Below are 20,505 nucleotides of genomic sequence, written 5' to 3' on the forward strand. Positions count from 1 at the left end.
CCCTTAGGCAGGGAACTAAGATCGGTAATCTGCGTGGTGTGGCAAAAAAAAAAAAATTTACATCCACGGGAAGCTGTGAAGGTGACCTTATTTGGAGAAAGTGTCTTGGCAGATGTAATCCAGCTAAGATGAGGTCAGAGTGGATTAGGGGGTATCCCTAAATCTAATATAACTGGTGTCCTTAAGGGAATTTGGACACAGAGACAAAACACAAATATCCACAGAGAGAAGCCTGTGTAAAGACCGAGGCAGAGATTGGAAGGATGCTGCCACAAGCCAAGGAGTGCCAGAAGCTACCAGACGCTGGAAGAGGCAAGGAAGGATTCTCCTCTAGAGCCTTTGGAAGGAACATGGCCCAAATGTCGCTTTGATTTTGGACTTCTGGCCTTCGGAGTTGTGAGAAAATAAATTCCTGTTGTTTCAAGCCTCTAGTTTGTGGTACTTTGTTACAGCAGCCCTAGGAAATGAATACAGGGATGTCTATAAGCATGTTATCTGCCACACAGTGGCCACTCAGTAGAGGGAACCCCCATGACGGCTCCAGGTGGTGTTAGTGCCTCTCCTTCCTGCCTCCCAGCCCTGAATGCCTCCCTCCCCTTGGGCACGGGCTCTGCCACTGCCAGGCCTGACCAGCATGTGCCAGCCAGGCTGACCAGGAGGGCAGAAGCAGGACTAGATGTGTGGGGGCAGATGTCAGTCTCACCAGTGCTGGCTGACATCAGGCCCAGAAAAGACCAGTTGCCCCACAGCACAGAGGTCACAGGTGGGCAGGGTCCCCCAGTGGCCACTGAATTCTAGACTCTATGCTCCATGGGGGCAGGAGCCAAATCCACTTGGTACGTTCAGCACCCGGCACAGGGCCTGACATTTAGTAGCCCTTACTATGTGCCAGTCCTTACTTTAATCCCTCGCAGCAACCCTGTCAGGTGCCATCATTGCCCCCATTTTACAGCTGAGGAAACTGAGGCACAGGGAGGTTTGTTTTTTTCCAAACTCTTTAATTTTTTTTGAATTTTATTTTATTTATATTTTTATACAGCAGGTTCTTATTACTTATCTATTTTATACATATTAGTGTATATATGTCAATCCCAATCTCCCAATTCATCCCAACACCACCACCACCCCCTGTCACTTTCTCCCCTTGGTATCCATACGTTTGTTCTCTACATCTGTGTCTCTATTTCTGCCCTGCAAACCGGTTCATCTGTACCATTTTTCTAGGTTCCACATATATGCGTTAATATACGATATTTGTTCTTCTCTTTCTGACTTACTTCACTCTGTATGACAGCCTCTAGATCCACCCACGTCTCTACAAATGACCCAATTTCGTTCCTTTTTATGGCTGAGTAATATTCCATCGTATGTATGTACCACATCTTCTTTATCCATTCGTCTGCCGATGGGCATTTAGGTTGCCTCTATGACCTGGCTATTGTAAACAGTGCTGCAGTGAACATTGGGGTGCATGTGTCTTTTTGAATTATGGTTTTCTCTGGGTATATGCCCAGTAGTGGGACTGCCGGGTCACATGGTAATTTTATTTTTAGTTTTCTAAGGAACCTCCATACTGTTCTCCATAGTGGCTGTATCAATTTACATTCCCACCAACAGGAGGCACAGGGAGTTTACATGAGTTGCTCAAAGTCACACTGTTGGTAGGTGGCAAATCCAAGGGATCTGGATGGTGAGCCCAGGCTCTTATCTGATCATTATCAATGTTTACTGAGGTAATGTAAGGCTAAAACCAGGCTGCAACCCATGATGAATTCACACATGTCCTCTGAATGCCCAATTTCCCACCCTTAAGAGATCTTACTAGACCCCGCAAGTGAGAGCAAGTGTGACCAGCAGGGTACTCTACCCACAGTGGCCCAGGAATGTGTCTGGTACAAGTTCTAATTGAAGTTGGCTGTCACTTTAATCAACCCCACCCATGATCTCACAGACCTGCCCTCTGGAGCCCACCCTGACAGCCCATCCCTGGGAGACTGAAAAACCCCTTTGGCCGGAAACAGATTCGGTGGGTTACAGGGACCTGATTATTGATAAACCAGCAAGCATGGCTTTGGCCCTCCCATACCCTCACCGAAGGCGACTCCCAGAGCTGGTGTGTCAGCTGCGGGAATTGGGAGGTTGTCACTCTAGGGTGTATCATTCACCCCACGCAGCTTCTCACCTCTCTCTCTCTGCACTTCTCTTTGTTGATCAGCTTTGGTTTTTGCCATCAACTGTTCTCTCTGCCTTCAATTCACATTCCCCAAGAGGATCTACTTGGTGCAGTTAATTTTCCCACCAGGCTACCTCAAAGGCTGGTGAATCAGCCTATAGACTGGGTCCCCACCCATGGTCCATTCGGCTACAACCAGGGAGGTAGGGGTCACGTGGGACCAACACGACTGCTTCTGCGAAGGAGGCTGTGGGAGTGGCAGGCAGGCTGAGGCTGGCTTGGACAAGGTGCTACCTGTTGGTTGTGCCCTCAACTGTCTCCTTCGTGCCTCAGCTCCCTTTATAAACTGTAGAGCCCAGCTCCCTCTCATAGACTGCCCCCAACTCCAAGAGGGACCTCTGAACTGACCCACAGACTAGAGCCAGGATGTTAATTTGGGGCAAACCCACCACTCTTTCCTTTCCAACTGTGGCAGAAATTACCAATGGATCATAGCATTACCTGTCCGCTGAGCTGAGCACTGAATCAGACAGACTCAGAATCAACAGTGCTCTCTCCAGGAAGTCATTGCCAAGCGATTCCAGCTGACATGAAAGAACTAGACAGGATGGGAAGATCTCTAGAGTTGCTTTGGGCGCTGGCGTGGCCTGCGTCTGAGTCAGCAGTCCTGCCTAAGCAGAACACGCAGCCCGGGAGGTGTGTGAAATCAGTGATCAGGGGTCCCGGGTGAGATATGCTAATTACTGATAACCCTCAGGATATTGGCGTCAGCCAGGCTTGCGAGGGGATGCCCAGGTCAAGGACAGGCAGGGGGTGAGACTCTGACTCACTGGCTCTGGATCTGAATTTCTTCATCACCTGATCTCCTTTAGTCTCTGTCTCTCTGTGAGTCAAACAGACATCATCTGCTGTATCACACAGGTGCTCCTCAGCCAGCTCACTGAGACCTGCCCAGTGCTTTGAGAAGATGCCAAAGCAACCACCCTGGGCAGCGGGGGGAGGGGAAAGTGGGCTGCCCCAAAGGCACGGGGACTGTCTGAGGAGGCACCCACCTTCTGTCTGGGGAGCACTCACTGTGTCAAATGGGGACCATGATGCTTCGGGAAATTGCAGGACTTCTCAGAGCCTTAATATGTTCATGTCGTCTGTGCACGAATAAGAGCAGGACAGAGTGTGCAGGCGTTCCTCAAATTACTGGACTTATTTTCACAGCCGGACTACATAGGAGTTAAAAAAAAATTCATCCACCTGTGGAAGGAGGCAGATAACAGAAATGAGGGAAGGGGGCTGGATATAAAGGAGAGTGGGTCACGGTTTAAATGATCCTGAATGAAGAGCTAAGTCAGGGCGAGGACCCTCAGCTCCTGCAAATTTTTCCACTCAAGAGCACAGGCAGGCCCAGGGCTACCAGATTTTCCAATTTTTCAACAGAAGTCAAAAATCCAGATTTTGATGTGAATTACTTTTACTTTTAAATTGTGGCAACTCATTCAGAAAATGCATTTTCACTTGCAGCGTTTGATCTGTATGTGTGTTTAATATCCCTGGAGGAAGAATCCCAGGTTTCTCCCTCCAGTGTTTTCCACAAGCTTCCTTCACGATGAGGGCTGAAGATGTCAGCTCCGAGAAACCAAACTGTGGATTCTCGCACCCTTTGGCCAGAGCTCTGAGCTGTGCCAGGCTTTGGGGCTGCCACGTCACTGTGTTTCGATGCCCATGAGGACCAGAGAGGCTTTCCCAGAGCCTTGCCCTACTGGGTGCTCACACGATCCAGTGCCACCTGCTTCATCACCATAGAAACCAGGCAGTTCCTGACCAGCCTAGGGCATGGCTTCCCTTCTTGGTCTTTTTGGAGTCCTGAGTGACTAGCCAGGATGCCCACACATATGCTTGTGGCAGTGGCTCCAGGAAGTGGCCTGGGAAGAGGGTGACGTGGGGCCAGCACAGGGAGTGCTGGTCAATTCAAACAGTTCATAGCATCTTCAATAAATCAAAGTATGAGCCTAGTGCACAGAGCAGGCCGACAAGTGTGGCTCTGGACAGAGCACTGTGGAACTAGCTTGGACCCACTGTGGAACCCAGTGCAGGAAACCCGCTTTAGAGAGACTGCCCAGTGCAGGGCTGGGCGAGCTGGGCTGGGGGCCAGGTACCAGACACACCTCCAGGATGGGCAGGCCCTTCCAGAAAGCCCATACCTGAAGGCATCAGAGGGTCTCAGGAGAGTCTGGTGGCAGGTAAGCATACAGCATCAGGCAGCGGATGAGAAGCTTGCGACCACAGGGGCGCCTCAGGGAGGCCTGGTCCTGGGAAGCTGGAGCGCTGGGTTGACCCTGGTCATGGTAGTGCCCGAGTTACAGCCAGAGCTGTGTCCCTTCCCAGGCCAGTCAGGGCTGTGGCCAGTGCACAGGGCAGGGTAGGGGTGGGGGAAGGGCACGAAGGGAGTGACATCTGCACCTGGTGAGGCAGCAGACTTGTTAAAACACCCCATCCCTCGACTGCCTTCTCTCCATGATGAGTCATGGCTGTGTCATCCCTTCCTTCCATCTTGTTCTTAACGTCATCTTTAAAAATTAATTGAAGTGGAGGCACTTTTGGAGAACGTGCCCAGGGGAGTGGCCCAGTGACACGTGGTGTGTGAGGATGGGAGAGCCGTGAGGGCTGAAGCGGTGAGCAAGTTCTTACACAAAGCTATGGGAGCATAAATTCCATCTCTGTCCGTTACGAGCTGTGTGATCTCGGGGAAGCCACCTGCCTCTCGGAGCCCCCATTTCCTCATCTGCAGAGTGGAAGAATAATAGTAACTGCCTCGTAGAGCTGTGAGGATTAAGTTGATAAAGTGTGTGGAAAGCTTTGCCCCTGGCACCCAGTAGTCATTCAAGTACCTACTGTCCTTCGAGGTAGGAAAGAAAATCCAGAATTTTATCACTGGAAAGGAACAATCAGTTAGTTTACATGTGGGGAGATAGAGGCCCAAAGAAGCAAAGGGTTCCATTGCGAGTCCAGGATGAGCCAAACCCAGAGCCCAGGTCATCTGCCAAGTTCAGCCCCTCCCAACACACCCCATCTGGGGAACAAGCCAAACCCAGAAATGATGACTCCCAGAAAACCCCACTCTTTCTGGCACCCGGAGGAGAGCCTCTGCATTACACCCAGCTGGCAGCCAAGTAGCTACTCAGAACCCCCAGTGCCGGCACAGCCCTGGCACTAAGGATGCACATCCGAGAATCGACAGGGGCCCCCCTTTTTCTCCCAGCCTCCTAATACAGAGCCTCCAAACACTGGCTCTCCCAGTGAACTCACTCAAGTTCACCCAAGGAACTGTGGTAGAGCCAGGCGGGAACCCAGGCCTGGCAGCTCGCTGCCCCATGCTCTACCTCTCTGTACAGGACACAGGACACCTTTTTCCCTCTGCACCATGTTTATTCTCAGGATTGGTTCAGGGTCATTCCTATAACAATTATGAGAACAACCAATAACACTGTGCCCTTACTGTTTCCAGGGGCTGTGCTAAGTGAGGGTTTTTTGTTTTGGGGGTTTTTTAAAAATATTTATTTATTTATTTTGTTGTGCCTGGTCTTAGTTGCAGCGTGCAGGATCTTTTAGTTGCAGCATGCGGGATCTAGTTCCCCAACCAGGGATTGAACCCGGGCCCCCTGCATTGGGAGCGCATAGTGTTAGCCACTTCCCTGTTAACCACCAGGGAAGTCCCGTGAGGGTTTTTCTTTTTTTTTTATTGACAATACTTTAAAAGGTAAGGCCATAACATTATTATTTCCATTTTACAGATGGGGAAACTGAGGTCAGACCAACTTCCCCCAGCCAATGAGTGAAGAAAACAGAGTTTGAACTCAGGGGCACCTGTTCCCTCTTCACCACATCTCCGCACCCTCCAGGCATGGCAACCCTTTCCTTTCCTGGCTGGGCCCTTGTTGTCCCGCTCTGTGGCCTTGTCAGGGTCTTCACCTCCACCAGAGGTCTGTTCAGGACTTTGAAGAGTAAAGAGAGGAAAAGTGGGCACAGGCTGTTCTGGTGGCCCCTGCATCCTTAAGCCAGACCCTCCTGCTGTGTGTGTAAGGCTCTCCCCCTCCACCCTGCAGCCTCTGGCCTGTGTTGGCAGCTCCCTTCCCCAGCCACTGACTTCCATCTTTAGGCCTTAAGAACGGGAGGGGGGACTTCCCTGGTGGTGCAGCGGTTAAGAATCTGCCTGCCAATGCAGGGGACACAGGTTCAATCCCTGGTCTGGGAAGATCCCACATGCTGCAGAGCAACAAAGCTCGTGAGTCACAACTACTGAAGCCCGCGCACCTAGAGCCCTTGCTCCACAACAAGAGAAGCCACCGCAATGAGAAGCCCGTGTACTGCAACAAAGAGTAGCCCCCGCTCACCACAACTAGAGAAAGCCCGCGCGCAGCAATGAAGACCCAACGCAGCCAAAAATAAATTAATTAATTAATTTAAAAAAAAAAGAAAGAAAGAACGGGAAGGAACAGAGAGAAGCCACCAGGCTGAGCTTGGGTGTGAAACTTCCTGCTGGTATAGGAGTGGACGCCCATTTATGGGGAGAGGGGGCACCTGGCCAGTTGTCAGGGAACAAACAACCCCTCGGGAACTCTGCTGATCCCACCTCAGTTCCTGCATCATCCCAACCCTCTCTAAAGCCCCGGCAGGGTCAAGCCTCAGTCTGTAATGTGTGGATAAAAACAGTACCCACCTGTGATAGTTTGTTAGCGTTATTGCAACGAAGTACCACAAATTGGGCGACTTAGATAACAAAAGCGTATTTCTGGAGGCTGGGAGTCTGAAATCAAGGTGTCAACAGGGTTGGTTCCTTCTGAGGACTGTAGGGGAGAATTGGATCCAGGCCTCTCCCTTAGCTCCTGGGGGTTTTCTGGGAGTCTTTGGCATTCCTTGGTTTTTAGATTCATCACCCCAATCTCTGCTTTCGTCTGCACATGACCTTCTCCATGTGTGCAAGTCTCTGTGTCCAAATTTCCCCTTTTTATAAGGACACTGATTGTACTGGATGAGGGGACCCACCCTATGATTTCGTCTTAATTTCATCATCTGCAATGACCCTGTTTCCAAATAAGGTCACATGCCCGGGTACTGGGGGTTAGGACTTCATCATCTTTTTGAGGAAGACACAATTCAACCCACAGCACCACCTCACAGAATCGCTGAGTGGATTAAATGAGCTAAGGCATGAAGCGCCTGCCACAGAATCATCATTCAACAAATGCTCATTATTATCATATTGTTATTTGCTGCACAGTGGCTGCCAGCGTGCTGCAGCGTGTCCTGCGGGGTGACTGCCGCAGGGACGGTGCAAGCGTACCCCTGGAATGTGGCTCCAGGATTTCACTGCAAGGAGGACCTTAAGGATGGAGGGGCTCAGTGCCTTCTGAGAGCACTGAGATTTCTCCCCAACAAGGACAGAGATGATTCTGACAACGCTCTGAGTCCTACTTCATCTGTGACCGAGAGACTGTCAATTGTCGCCCATGTCAAATACTATTGCAGCTGTTATCAGTCCTTCATGATGGTTCCTAGGTCATCACGGATGGTGGGTGGGGTGACCAAGTGCCCCAAGGTACCCTTGACAAAGCCACGGCGTGTGCCACGTCTCTGTGTTCTGGACAGGCTGGAAGCCCCAGGGGCTATCATGGGGTGACACTGGGAATCCCACAATGTGCCCAGGCCTCCTTCGTGTGTGGCCGTGTTGGTGGGGACCGCAGCTCCCTAGCTGGGAGGCAACAGCCAGCCCCTCATGGGTGGTTGTGAGCTGCTCAGGCATCTCCATGGAGGGGTCGGGGGCAGATTGAATCTCAGATTGGTGCCTGCCTCCTGCACTTAAGCTACCTCTTCACTCAGCACTTTGTGAAGCTCAAGTTCAAAGTGCAGCAGGAAAGACCTGATAATGAATCTTAGCCACTGAGGATACAAAGCTTTCATTATGGTGCTTGTAAATGTATATGTGCGCTTCCTCATGTTTCTTCTGGTTTCCAATTGCTCCCCTGTGCCCATTTACAAAAGTGCTTTGAAAGTTGGGGAACTTGAGGCCTGAGCAGGCAGCCCAGTAGGGGTGAGGGGAGATGGCCAGGAAATAGCTCTGGATTGGCCTGTGGGGCAAAGATCCTGATAAAGACAATTCTGGAAGAGTGTCTGGTGCTAGAAGCTGTAATAAGAATAACTAGCATTTATCAAGCGTCTACCATGCCCTGAGCACCACACTCATGGGTCATTTTCTTTAGTCTTCACAGCAGTGACACACAGCCAGTAGTTTAACTATATTTGCATTTTACAGATGAAGAAAAGAAACAAAGGGTTAGGGACTTGCTCAAGGTCACATTGCCAAGAAATGACAATGAGCAATTTGAACCCAAGCCTGATTCCAAGGCCTGAGCCCTTGCCCACGATGCTGTTCTGCCTTCCACGGGCTCTGATGAGGTCCCCAAGTCTGGAGCAGAGCAACCGAGTCTCTCTGTAGCCTATGTACCCACGGAAAGCCACAGACCAGACGGCTGAGCGAGTGTGCGGCGGCTCCCCATGTCCTTTGTGAGGCCGATGAAAGAACTGGTCCAGATCATGTAATCCACACTCAAGAAGATGTGAAGAGGACTATAAACAGCAATAAAAAAGAACAAATTCCTGTGACACCGGACCATCAGGGAAACCTCACAGATACAATGCCGGACGCAAAAGCGCCCATACTGTATGATACTGTCAGGAGGGTAGGGACATTTGGGGACGCCTCTTGTGATGAAACGGCTCAGATCTTGAATTGTGTGGTGGTTACCCAGGTGTGCACATATGTAAAAATTCACCAAGTGGCATGCTTCAGATCTGTGCCTTTTATGGTCCCTCCAATAAATTAAAAAGATGTAAAAAACAAAACAAAACAAAACCTGCAGAAAATTCAGTCAAGAGTGACAATTGGTGGATTAAGCTCTCTCTAAAAAAAGAAGTGTGTTTGGATGAGGTGGGGGGAGAAGGTGATTGCACCTGGTGGTTTTATCAGCCAAGAGCCTGACCCACAGCTTGGTCCCTTCTCTCTTACAAAAGTCCACATCTGGCGCTTTTCAGGATTTCCATAGCTGGGAGGGAACGTCCCCTGCACAGGAGGGCAAAATAGCATATAGTGCTCTCTTAATTCATTTACGCATCCCCTCATTCATCCCTTCAGCGTTCAAAGGCATTTGTGGGGGCCTGCTGTGTGCTGAGTACCGCACCGCATCCCAGGGATACAGCAGGGAACAGAACATCTGCTCTCCTGTTGCTATCATCCTAGCTGGGACTGAGATGATTGTCACTTTAAAATAAGTAAAGTAGCCGGTATGTTAACTGGAGAAAAATAAAACAGGGAGAGGAGTGAGGAATGAAGGGCAGGCTGCATCTGCCAAGAGAATAGTCCCGGAAGGCCTTCTCCCTGAGAAGCTGACATTTCAGCAGAGGTGGGAAGGAGGACTCTGGGGACCATGCAAACGCCCCAGTTGGGTGGGCGCAGGCCTGGCAGTGGGGGGTCAGGGTGGAGGGGAGATTAAGGGAGAGCCACACAGATAAGGTCAGGGAAGTGATGGAGGGCCTGGCGAGGGTAGGGCTTGTGTAGATTTGGGGCCTTACCCAGACTGAGGCAGGGTTCTGATCGGAGAGCTGACGTGACCTGGCAGGATATTTGTGAAGGGGAACTGGGCTGTTGCTGCTGCACTGGGAGGACACTGCAGGAGGACCACGGAGAGGCAAGTCCTGAGGCTCACTCACGGCACTGCGTCTCTGCTCTCCTACCCCGGCTTCTCCTGTGGACTGTGGCCTCCGTCCAGGGCGGTGGAGAGAAGGGGAAGGGACTTCTCCCCGTGTGTGGAGGCTACCAGGACAGGCTGCCAGCGGGTGAGGAGCGGCCCCAAGTCTCTCTGCACAGGGAGGGTGAAGGGTTTTCGAGAATGCAGAATGCAGGCGTGGGCTGTTTCCTTGTGATTATTCTGGAGGCTTTCCAAGGAGGCAAAGTTTGCCTGGCAAGGTTTATCAGAAGTTCCTGACCGTAGACAGAGAGGGAGAGAGGAGGTGGAGACTGTGAGACCACGGGAGGCAGGGTGGCACCCTCCTCTCTTGCTCTGAGAGCTGCTGCCAGCTGGGGGGTGGGGAGGTGCCTTTTTATAGGGGGAGGCTGGAGTGGAGGAAGGGAGGAGCCCCTGAATTCGTAGGCCCGGCTCACCCACCGCCTGCTGTGTGGCTTGTGTACATCAAGCTCCCCGCTCTGGCCGGTTGTCCCTCCTTCAAAAATACAGGGCGGGGCCAGAGGCTCCTGGTTGTCCTTCGCTCTACACCTTATCCAGAGAGCCCACTGAGCGCCTGCTCTATACACTGGGCCTGGGCCTGGGCCTCCAGGACCTCACACCCAGAGTCTCCTAGAACTGAACCTTGGTCACCCAGTGGCTTCTTACCTCTCCCAGGGGTGAGGTGTGAAGCTGATACCTGCTTGTGGGTGTGTCCCAGGTAGGCTGATGTCTTGCCTTGTCCTCATTGCCCGTGTCATCTCCCCAAGGAAATGTGCCAAAACTTGGACTTGAAAACACAGTACCGGTCTGCCTTCCCGTGTTTTTTTTTTCCCTGCGGTACGCGGGCCTCTCACTGTTGCGGCCCCTCCCGTTGCGGAGCACAGGCTCCGGACGCGCAGGCTCAGCGGCCATGGCTCACGAGCCCAGCCGCTCCGCGGCATGTGGGATCTTCCCGGACCGGGGCACGAACCCGTGTCCCCTGCATCGACAGGCGGACTCTCAACCACTGCGCCACCAGGGAAGCCCCCCTTCCCGAGTTTTGAAGGCACACCTACCCCCTGCAGTCACATTCACAGCGCCCTGTAGCCTAAAGAGTAGTCTGTCTCTGTAAACTGGTCTTCAAGACCCTCCCAGTTGAGGCACCTTCCTCCACTCCTCCTCCCCCCAACCCCGCCACTCAGCCCCTTGAATCTCTGTGGCCTCCTCGACTCTCAGGACATCACTTTCCAGCCTCAGGTCCTTGATTCAGCTTTTTTTTTTTAAAATAAATTTATTTATTTCTTTGTTTATTTTTGGCTGTGTTGGGTATTTATTGCAGCGCACGGCCTTTCTCTAGTGGTAAGCGGGGGCTACTCTTTGTTGCGGTGCGCGGGCTTCTCATTGTGGTGGCTTCTCGTTGTGGAGCATGGGCTCTAGGTGCGCGGGCTTCAGTAGCTGTGGCACGTGGGCTCAGTAGTTGTGGCTCGCAGGCTCTAGAGCACGGGTTCCGTAGTTGTGGCACACGGGCTTAGTTGCTCTGTGGCATGTGGGATCTTCCCGGACCAGGGCTTGAACCCATGTCCCCTGCATTGGCAGGCGGATTCTTAACCACTGCGCCACCAGGGAAGTCCCCCTTGATTCAGCTTTGCCTGGAAGGTCTCCAACTCCATCGGCTAGACATCTGCAGAGAGACCTTTATACTGGTGTGTTTTACAAAATGTTATTGAATTCTCATTAAAACCCCAGGGGACAGGTATCATCCCCTCCTTTAGAGCTGAGAGATTGAGGGATTTGCCTAAAGTCACACAGCCAGGAGGTGGTGGAGCCAGAAGCCATACTCAGATCCCTTGAGACTCCAGCTCTGAGCCCCTGACCACTCACGCTGCTTTTCCCAGCTCCTGGCTACAGGTGGGTCTCTGCTCTGGATGGACTACAGTTGTCTGAGGATAGTGTGGGCCATGGTTGTCCAGCACATCCTCTTTTCCTTGTTCCACTGGGAGCATTTCCTATCACCCACTTCAGGACTGGGAGTGCAGGCTCTTCCGGGCAGCCACCCTGGGGCAGAACTGGCTCTCCCAGGTGTCCCCAGCATCCCCTGCAATAGGCAGGTAGGCTAACTGCTGCCCAGATATGCAGCTACCATGACTCACCCACACCCGCCCCAAGAAGAGCTGTGGAAACCAGCGGGGTGCGTCCAAGCTGGCAAGGCAGCCCATCCGTCCCCTCTCCCCGCCAGCCCAGGCCTCAGCAATTCGATTCTTGCTTTTCCCACTTGGATGATGCGCTTTAGGAGATAATGCTTTAACTCTCTAGACCTGACCACCAGTTGGATCTCCATCTTCCTCCATCAAAATCCACATGATCCATGTTCCCTGAGATCATGAGAAAGATTTTCTTGTGAACCGGGCCTCAAATTCTGGGGAATATTTTCCTCTTGGATACCAATAATGGCTGCTAACATTCTTCAACAGCTGACTGTAAGCTTGGCACTGTTCTAAACATAGCAAAACTTTTGCCTTTCCCTTGATCCTATAGGAGAACAGGGCAAAACCTGTATCCAATTGCTTAGATGCAGTAACTGAGTGTCGGGGTGAGGAAGGAGCTAACCAGGGTCACTGTTTGTGACAGAGTGAAGTCGTCTAACTTTGGTCTTCCGTCTTCTGTCTCCACTAGCTTCCGTGCTATTCCCAAGGCATCAAGTCACCTTCCAGCAGCATGGAGGATTCTGTTTCAGAGCAAAGGTTAACCCAGGAGGAAGTTACCAATGCACACAGCTTTGATGTTATGACTCCATCTTTGTTAGAAATGGGAGCGAGCCAAGGAGAGGGCCCTGGTGAAACCTGAGATAATGAATGTGGTCAGAAACAGGCACGGATCCAAGTAGGCCCTGGTACAAAAGCAAAGTTAATGCCCCGAACTAAAATGCTAACGGAGGCAAAATGGGGCCGGCAGCACACAATTTTCCAGAGTGGTTTAGTGAATTGAGTAGAGCGTGCTAGTTCCCTACATTGTGTAAGAGCAGACTGTAAATGGCTCAGAAAGCTGACACTGAAAGCTTTCAGCAAACTTGTCTTTTAAAAAGCACATCATTTCGAACCCAGGAGGTGAATGTAGCAGGCCAGCTTTCAGAGGCTATCTCTTTGTTGATGTTGTTTTTAAGAGCGGCACCATCATTTTAGATCAGAGTTGATTTGCTGATTACACCTGGTGAATCTTTGTCCTGCAGAGACAGTCAACTCAGGAAGAGGGGTTGCTAAGAGTGGGAGGAAGAATACAATCCTGATACTCAGCTCAAGGGAGTTTCAGGCACCAGATAAAGAGATTCAAACCTGGAGAGGGAAAGGAGTGAGAGCTAGAAGAAAACTATCAGTGCCCCCCCCCCATTGTGGGCTTAGGAGCCTGAGGCCTTGAGGGTAGCCCTAGCCAACAAGCTTCTGCTCTCATGGGCCTCCAACCAGTGGGCATGTTGTAAAACTGCTCTTCCTTGTTCTAGGAGCTCCTTCAGGGAAACAGCCTTAGAGAAAAGAGGTTGCCATGGTACAACATTGAAGGAAGTTCTAATGGAGTTGTTCGCTGATTTTTAGTAAAAGATCTCTTAAGTGGCATATATCTTGAAAAGAATGCAAAGAACTGAGTAACATTGCAATAACAAAACTTCTTCCGGTTGCATATAATTTTGTGAAGACTTCTTAACTTATACATGAATTAAAATGAAAAATAGGGGGGCTTCCCTGGTGGCGCAGTGTTTGAGAATCTGTCTGCTAATGCAAGGGACACAGGTTCGAGCACTGGTCTGGGACGATCCCACATGCCGCGGAGCAACTAGGCCCGTGAGCCACAACTACTGAGCCTGCGCATCTGGAGCCTGTGCTCCGCAACAAGAGAGGCTGCAATAGTGAGAGGCCCATGCACTGCGATGAAGAGTGGCCCCCGCTTGCCACAACTAGAGAGAGCCCTCGCACAGAAACGAAGACCCAGCACAGCAAAAATAAATAAATTAATAAACTCCTACCCCCAGTATCTAAAAAAAAATGAAAAATAGGGATAGTATTGATGGTGATTCCTGTCTCAATCTAGAAATAAATTAACATTTATCAATTTATACATGAACATGTATTACAGAATTCCATCTCATTAAATAAAATTGAACTCTCTGTATTCAAATTGTTATCAAACTTTGTGATGCAGTTATGTAGCTTTGATCAATTACGTGTAATAACTGTAATGGCAACTGTAACCAGAAGAATAACACTTCAAGGTTTATGGTCACAAGAAGTTAAAAATTAAAATTGAAATTAAGTGCATATTTTTGTTTCAAAGAAACACAACATGGCAATCATTAGAAGACAGTAAGGCATGAAAATGAATTGCATGTATGATTAAATCCTGTGGGGAAAGTGGAATGGAAATAGGAGTTCAAAGAGAAAAAGGAATGATGTAAAATGTCTGACTGGAATTTGTCCATGTGTTTTTTTCAAAGGACAACAGTGAGCAGAGTTGCTCTGGAAGAGTGTGGGCCCCAGTTCCTCACTAAGTGCCACAGCTTCCTAGAGCTGTTTGAACTGAACAAGTGAGCATACTGGAGGAGAAAGTGGAAGGCATTTCTAGCACAGAGAAGTATGTGAAGGCATGACAGCACAGTGAGTCCTGGAAACTGCAAGTGTATCTGGAGTGTAAGGTGTTAGGATGGAGATTGGGGCTGGGGATAGAAGCTAAGAGATGAGGTTGAATAGCTTGGTAAGCAGGGGACAGATCATGGACTTTGGTTATTATCCTGAAAGTAAGTGGGGAAAGGGGTGGCACATTCAGGAAGAATGATGCAGAGAATGGACTGGAGAAGTTACACTCAACGTAAGGAGACTATATCAGAGGCTACTGCAAGAGTACAGAGGAGAGATGATAAAGGCCAAATTTAGGCAAAACCAGTGAGGAGACTGACGAGATGGACCTGATAGATGAGTCAAGGATGGCTCCCAGGTATTCTGCTTGGGAGCTTCCATTCATCAAGAGATAATTATAGGAGGAAGAACAGGTTTAAGGAGGCAAATTTGTAGGTTCATTTGTAGACATGATGAGCCAACCTTGACACTAGCTAGCCATTGCAATGCATGGATCTTCAACCTCAGGTTGCACAAAAGCCACAGGTGAGAGTTTATCACACACTATGTGTGGCAAATCACTAGGCACACAATGTCATCAAAGTAACAAGCCACCTCCATTGGGAGCTCTGAAGCCCACTAGTAAACAGGCCCAAATAAGTTTTCATCTTCCACCATCTTTTGGAAAGAAGGGATGGCAGGTTCTTGAACATTAGGCAAACATAAGAAAGCACTTAAGTTTTCAAGTCTGCTTGAAGGGTCAGCACGGTTTGGAGAAAGAATAAGAATTAAAATTGTCAGATTTAAGCAGGCCTGCAACACTGACCCTTTGAAAACATCCTTAAACACAACACACACACACACACACACACGATCAAGTATGGGTAAAATTCCTTTTAACAGTTAGGAAGATTATAATTCTATTTTCAAGAAGCTTAGTCTCAAGAGCTTTTCCTGGTCTCTTTTGGGAGTAGTATTGATTAATGGTGGTCATTTAAAAGCTTTGATTCTAAAATCATCAGCAGGCAGGCAAATTTTTTTTTTTTAATGTCCAAGATAGATGTGGCTTGGCAACAGATCTTGGAAAGAGACATAATGTAGGGTTTTGTTTTTTTTTAATAAATTTATTTACTTTTGGCCACGTTGGGTCTTCATTGCTGCACACGGGCTTTCTCTGGTTGCGGCGAGCGGGGGCTACTCTTTGTTGCGGTGCACGGGCTTCTTATTGCAGTGCCTTCTCTTGTTCTACAGCACAGGCTCTAGGCATGCAGGCTTCAGTAGCTGTGGCACGTGGGCTCAGTAGCTGTGGCTCGCGGGCTCTAGAGCTAAGGCTCAGTAGTTGTGGCACGAGTTTGTTGCTCCGAGGCATTAGGATCCTCCCGGACCAGGGTTTGAACCCGTGTCCCCTGCATTGGCAGGCGGATTCTTAACCACTGTGCCACCAGGGAAGCCCGATAATGTGGTTTTAATTGACCACAAATCCAATGAATCATCAGCATTCTACTGCTGAAAGAAAGCTAATACTATCCTGGTCTGCATTAACATTCAACAGCGGTTTTACTGATCATCTCCTTGTACTAGACTAGGAATACAAGGGAAAAAAACTTATGGCTTCTGCCCTAAAAGAAATTCCTGTTCTAGCAGGGTAGATACATACGTACTCTTTTCTTCCTTATTCCTATGCCAACATGGAGATACAGCCCCTGCAAAGGTCAAACAGCTGTTGGTCATTTATGGGAAGGTTGCAACGTTAAACCCTCAGCAGATAGGCAGATTATTTCTTGCTGTGTTTATGTATTCCCTAGCAACAGTGACTTAATGGCGTGTTTTCCTATGTGACTAGCCCTGAAAGAGAAGCGAGGAACCTGTGCCAGAGAGCCATCAGAGTTTATTGGCTCCAGGCTCTGCCTTCCTGAAGATCTAGCCTGGCTACCTGAGGTACAGAGGCCAGAGTCTGTTCTCTGACACACCCAACTTTCTCTATTACAGTACTTGCAAACCACTTGTGCCCCTGCATTTATAAGCCTCCTTTGCAGATACAGTGGGCCTGACTAGTTCTGGACAATGGTCTGTGAAAAAAAGTAACACATGTCAATCCTGCTGAGGCAGTTCACTGCCGGTGTGTCTCCAGCATCTGGGCCCTGCTGCATCAGCTTGGGAGGATGGAAGCCTCCTCTACTCACACCGAGAAATTTTTTTTTGCATAAAGCCATTATTCTAGACTTTGTTGCAGCAAGCAGCATGAACCACCTTGACTAATAAACAATATAGCTTCCTTCTTGACCTCTTCATAGAACACTGATGACTTTCTGGATGTCCTCCTTTGTGACTACTCCCCACTTTTCTTCAGTAACTCATTATTCTTTATCCTTGTATCGCCCCAGATTTCTGTGCTCAACCCTCTTCATATCCAGATGAAAAGCTGAGTCTGGAAAAACTCACCTAGTCCTGGAGTTTCAACAATCATCTCTGATGTAGTGGTAACTCTGTAATCAACACCTCTGGCTTGGGACACTGCTGGCCCCACGCCTTAAAGCTAGTCAAAATGTGTGCGCGTGCGCAGAGTGCTTCACAGGATTCATGGACAATTGGTTTAGATAAAGTGAAGTCCTGTTAAGATGTGTAAATCAGATTTCTCTCCTAAATTAACACTTTTTTAAAGTTTCCAACTTGGAGATTCTACCTCAATCATTATAAAAGTAATTTTAACTCAAGATGTGAGGACAAAGAAACTTGATAAGCTTTGTAATCTGGAGCCAGTGGTATGCTGATAAACTGATAGGGGGTGGTGGGAAAGCCCTGGTATGCAGGGTTTTCTAATTTCCCACCACAGCTTTCAAGTCACCAACATGTCACCAAATGTGGAGTTGGGAGGAGATGCAGTTTTCGTGAACTAAGAGAATGCTTCAGCTTTCCACAGTCAGTGGCAAATCTTTTACCTATGAAGCAGTGTTACTCATGCTTTAGTGAACATGAGTTGAATACTTAAGGGGTCTTCCTAAAAACACAGATAGCTGGGCTCCATCCCGAGTTCCATTAAGTAAGTCTGGAGCAGGGCATGAGAATTCACATCTCTAGCCAAGTTCCCAGCTACTGCTTCTGGTTCTGGAACTCTACTTAAGAGAACCACTGCCCTGTGCCTAGAATGGCAATTTAGTGACAAGATGCCACAGCTGGGTTCTTTCCTAGCTCTGCCACTAATCAGCTCTGTGACCTTGAACAGGGTATTATTCCAAAGGAAGATCAGAGCTTCAAGATTCAATGACCTTATTGTTTACTTTCCATGCATTGCTGTTTTCTTGTTTACCCATCCTAGCCTGTTACCACTCCATGTATAGTATCTAGAGACAAAAAAAAGCAGAGCTGAGTACCTCCACATTTTGCAAGCGGCAAAATATATCCACTAGGCTTAATATTCTCCTGGCTGACAATGCACAGTATTACAGTATTTTCCTTCCTAATGTTCAGTTATAAATACAGCACATTTTCCTCTAAAGATAAAAACTGTAGACAAGTTGCATTTTTAAAGACATTACAATGTATTTATCTCACAGGGACAGGTTATCAACCTTAAAATCCTACAAAGACTTGCTTTAATATGCAGTAGAACCCAAGGAGTCCTCACCACCACTGATATATGAAACCGTTATTGAAGCAACTTAGCTTCATGAATAGGACATTGTAGAGGGTTGAACTTGGTACAAAGGAATGAAGAAGATACTATTGTTGGGACTGCTCTGAAAACCATCCTATCAACAGCCCACCCTGCCCAACACATTTCCTTAAAGTTGAGTTTATGCTTGCTGCTTAGATTTTCTCAACTTATCACTCTCCTCTGCCCCTACCACTTAAGGTCATTTATGTCATTATTGTTCTCAGATCTCCTCCTTGATGGCAATGCAAGGGCTTGTGTAACTGTCTGGATAAGGACATGTCTGCATGGGACTTCTCCTACTAAACTTCTGTATTATTTCAACTTTTTGTAGAAAAATTATGTATGATTTACATATTACTCAGGTATTTCCTTATCCTTCAAAATGCAATCCAGAGATTATCTTCTCCGATTTCCATCTGTTCCACTAGTATTGAATCCATTTTGGTAACATCCCATATTGCATAGCCTCATGTGAACTGTCACCCCTGAATTCCCAGGGAGTGGCAGTGTCTGGCACTTAAAGAGACCCATTACATACTCCTTAATTACTAATCTGTTTTCAAGTAAAATTAATCCCTATTATAATTTTATCAAGTAAAATTACTTGATAATTTTAATTACTACTACTTAATTAGTAATTACTAATTTCTACTATTAATCTCTATTATCTATTAATCTCAAAACTTGCACTTTTGTACTCAGGCTTAAAAAATTATGCACACCATTATATAACACTCAAGATAAAGCAATAACTTAACATTCTTCGCCATTTTGCAAGGGGGCAGGATAGTCAAGGATATTAAAAATTGTCCAAAGTATTTACCTTCATGTTTTTTGGTAGACACACACACACACACACACACAAAACCTAGAGGCTAATTTATTCGTTTTACTGTGTCTAGATCTAGACTAAAACATTACATTTTTAATGGAGTTGCATGTTAGCACAGTGCAAATCAGTTTTGCAGTTAATAAAAAAATATTTACTTAGAAACTGTTGAGAGCAGTTTCTAAAAATACCTACCTCCCACCTTCCAATCCCAAAAATCTAATACAGCACTTCACCACCACCAAGATTTGTGCCACTGTCCACTGGCAGAGAACCAATGGATGGTTGCCTGACAAAATTGTTTCCAATGGTTATTCAAACTATTTCACTTCTCTGCATCAGTAACGGTGACTAAATATGGTAATGGTAAGACAAGGCTACATTTTTCTACGTAATACATTCTAAACCATAAATGAAATTAACAGGCTATAAATGTACTATGGTACTAGCGGGTGAGAAAATACTAGTACATTAGAATAACCTACCTCTATAAACCTGTTTACATGGAACTGCTCCAAAATTGTAAATGAAATGTTTACAACCACAGGCAAAAATAACTTGATCAAATTTATTTTTTATCAAGAATGTGAATTTTATTTTTTAATATTTATTATTTATTTTTGGCTGCGGCATGTGGACTTAGTTGTGGCATGCACGTGGGATCTAGTTCCGACCAGGGACTGAACTCATGTCCCCTGCATTGGGAGCACAGTCTTACCCACTGGACCACCAGGGAAGTCCCTGAATTTTATTAATGCATCCTACTTACATTAGATATGGATAACATCTTAAACCCATCCAATACTAACAACCTCAATCAACAGTTTTAAGCTGATTTTTAAAAAATTAATTTCAATTTTTAATAACTCTTTAGCAGCAAAACTGGCTGACAATTTCTTTTCCTAACAACACACAGGTGAGGTACTTGGTGATAATTAGGTAAGGATTGGCTGATAAATGCAATATATATCTAAGAATCACTCTGGCTTAATGGCAAGTGCCACTAGGAAAACCTTTTTTTTTTTTTTAATGTTAACTGTACTGTTTGGCCTAGGTTCTAGTCTTGGTTGTGGGAACTTGAGCACATCTGTACATCTTTTTGGGCTCCACATACATCAATTGATCTCTTAAGAGACTAGAGAATACAAGTTCCAGTATTTGGTCCTAAATGTGGACTCTACTAACAGCCCAACAGTTAAGTGGATGACTTGTTTATGAAACCCTTCCTATCATATAATTTTGGATTTTAACTCCGCTCCTACCATCCTGTTTGGTACTCGTTTAAGACACACAGACAATATAAATTATGTTAAAAGGGGTATAGTTAGTTCTCATTTATGAAACCAAGAGTAACAGAAGTACCTCCTCCAACCCTCTGCTTTGGTATCTTCAAAAGTAAAATGGAGACAGGACTTACCTTAGGGGAAGCTGTGACAATTAGGCATATCCAGGTAAAGCGTTTAGAAAAATGCTTAGCATATAGCACTATATAAATAACA

The sequence above is a fragment of the Lagenorhynchus albirostris genome, chromosome 3 (assembly GCF_949774975.1).
Source record: "Lagenorhynchus albirostris chromosome 3, mLagAlb1.1, whole genome shotgun sequence".
NCBI classification, from domain to species: domain Eukaryota; kingdom Metazoa; phylum Chordata; class Mammalia; order Artiodactyla; family Delphinidae; genus Lagenorhynchus; species Lagenorhynchus albirostris.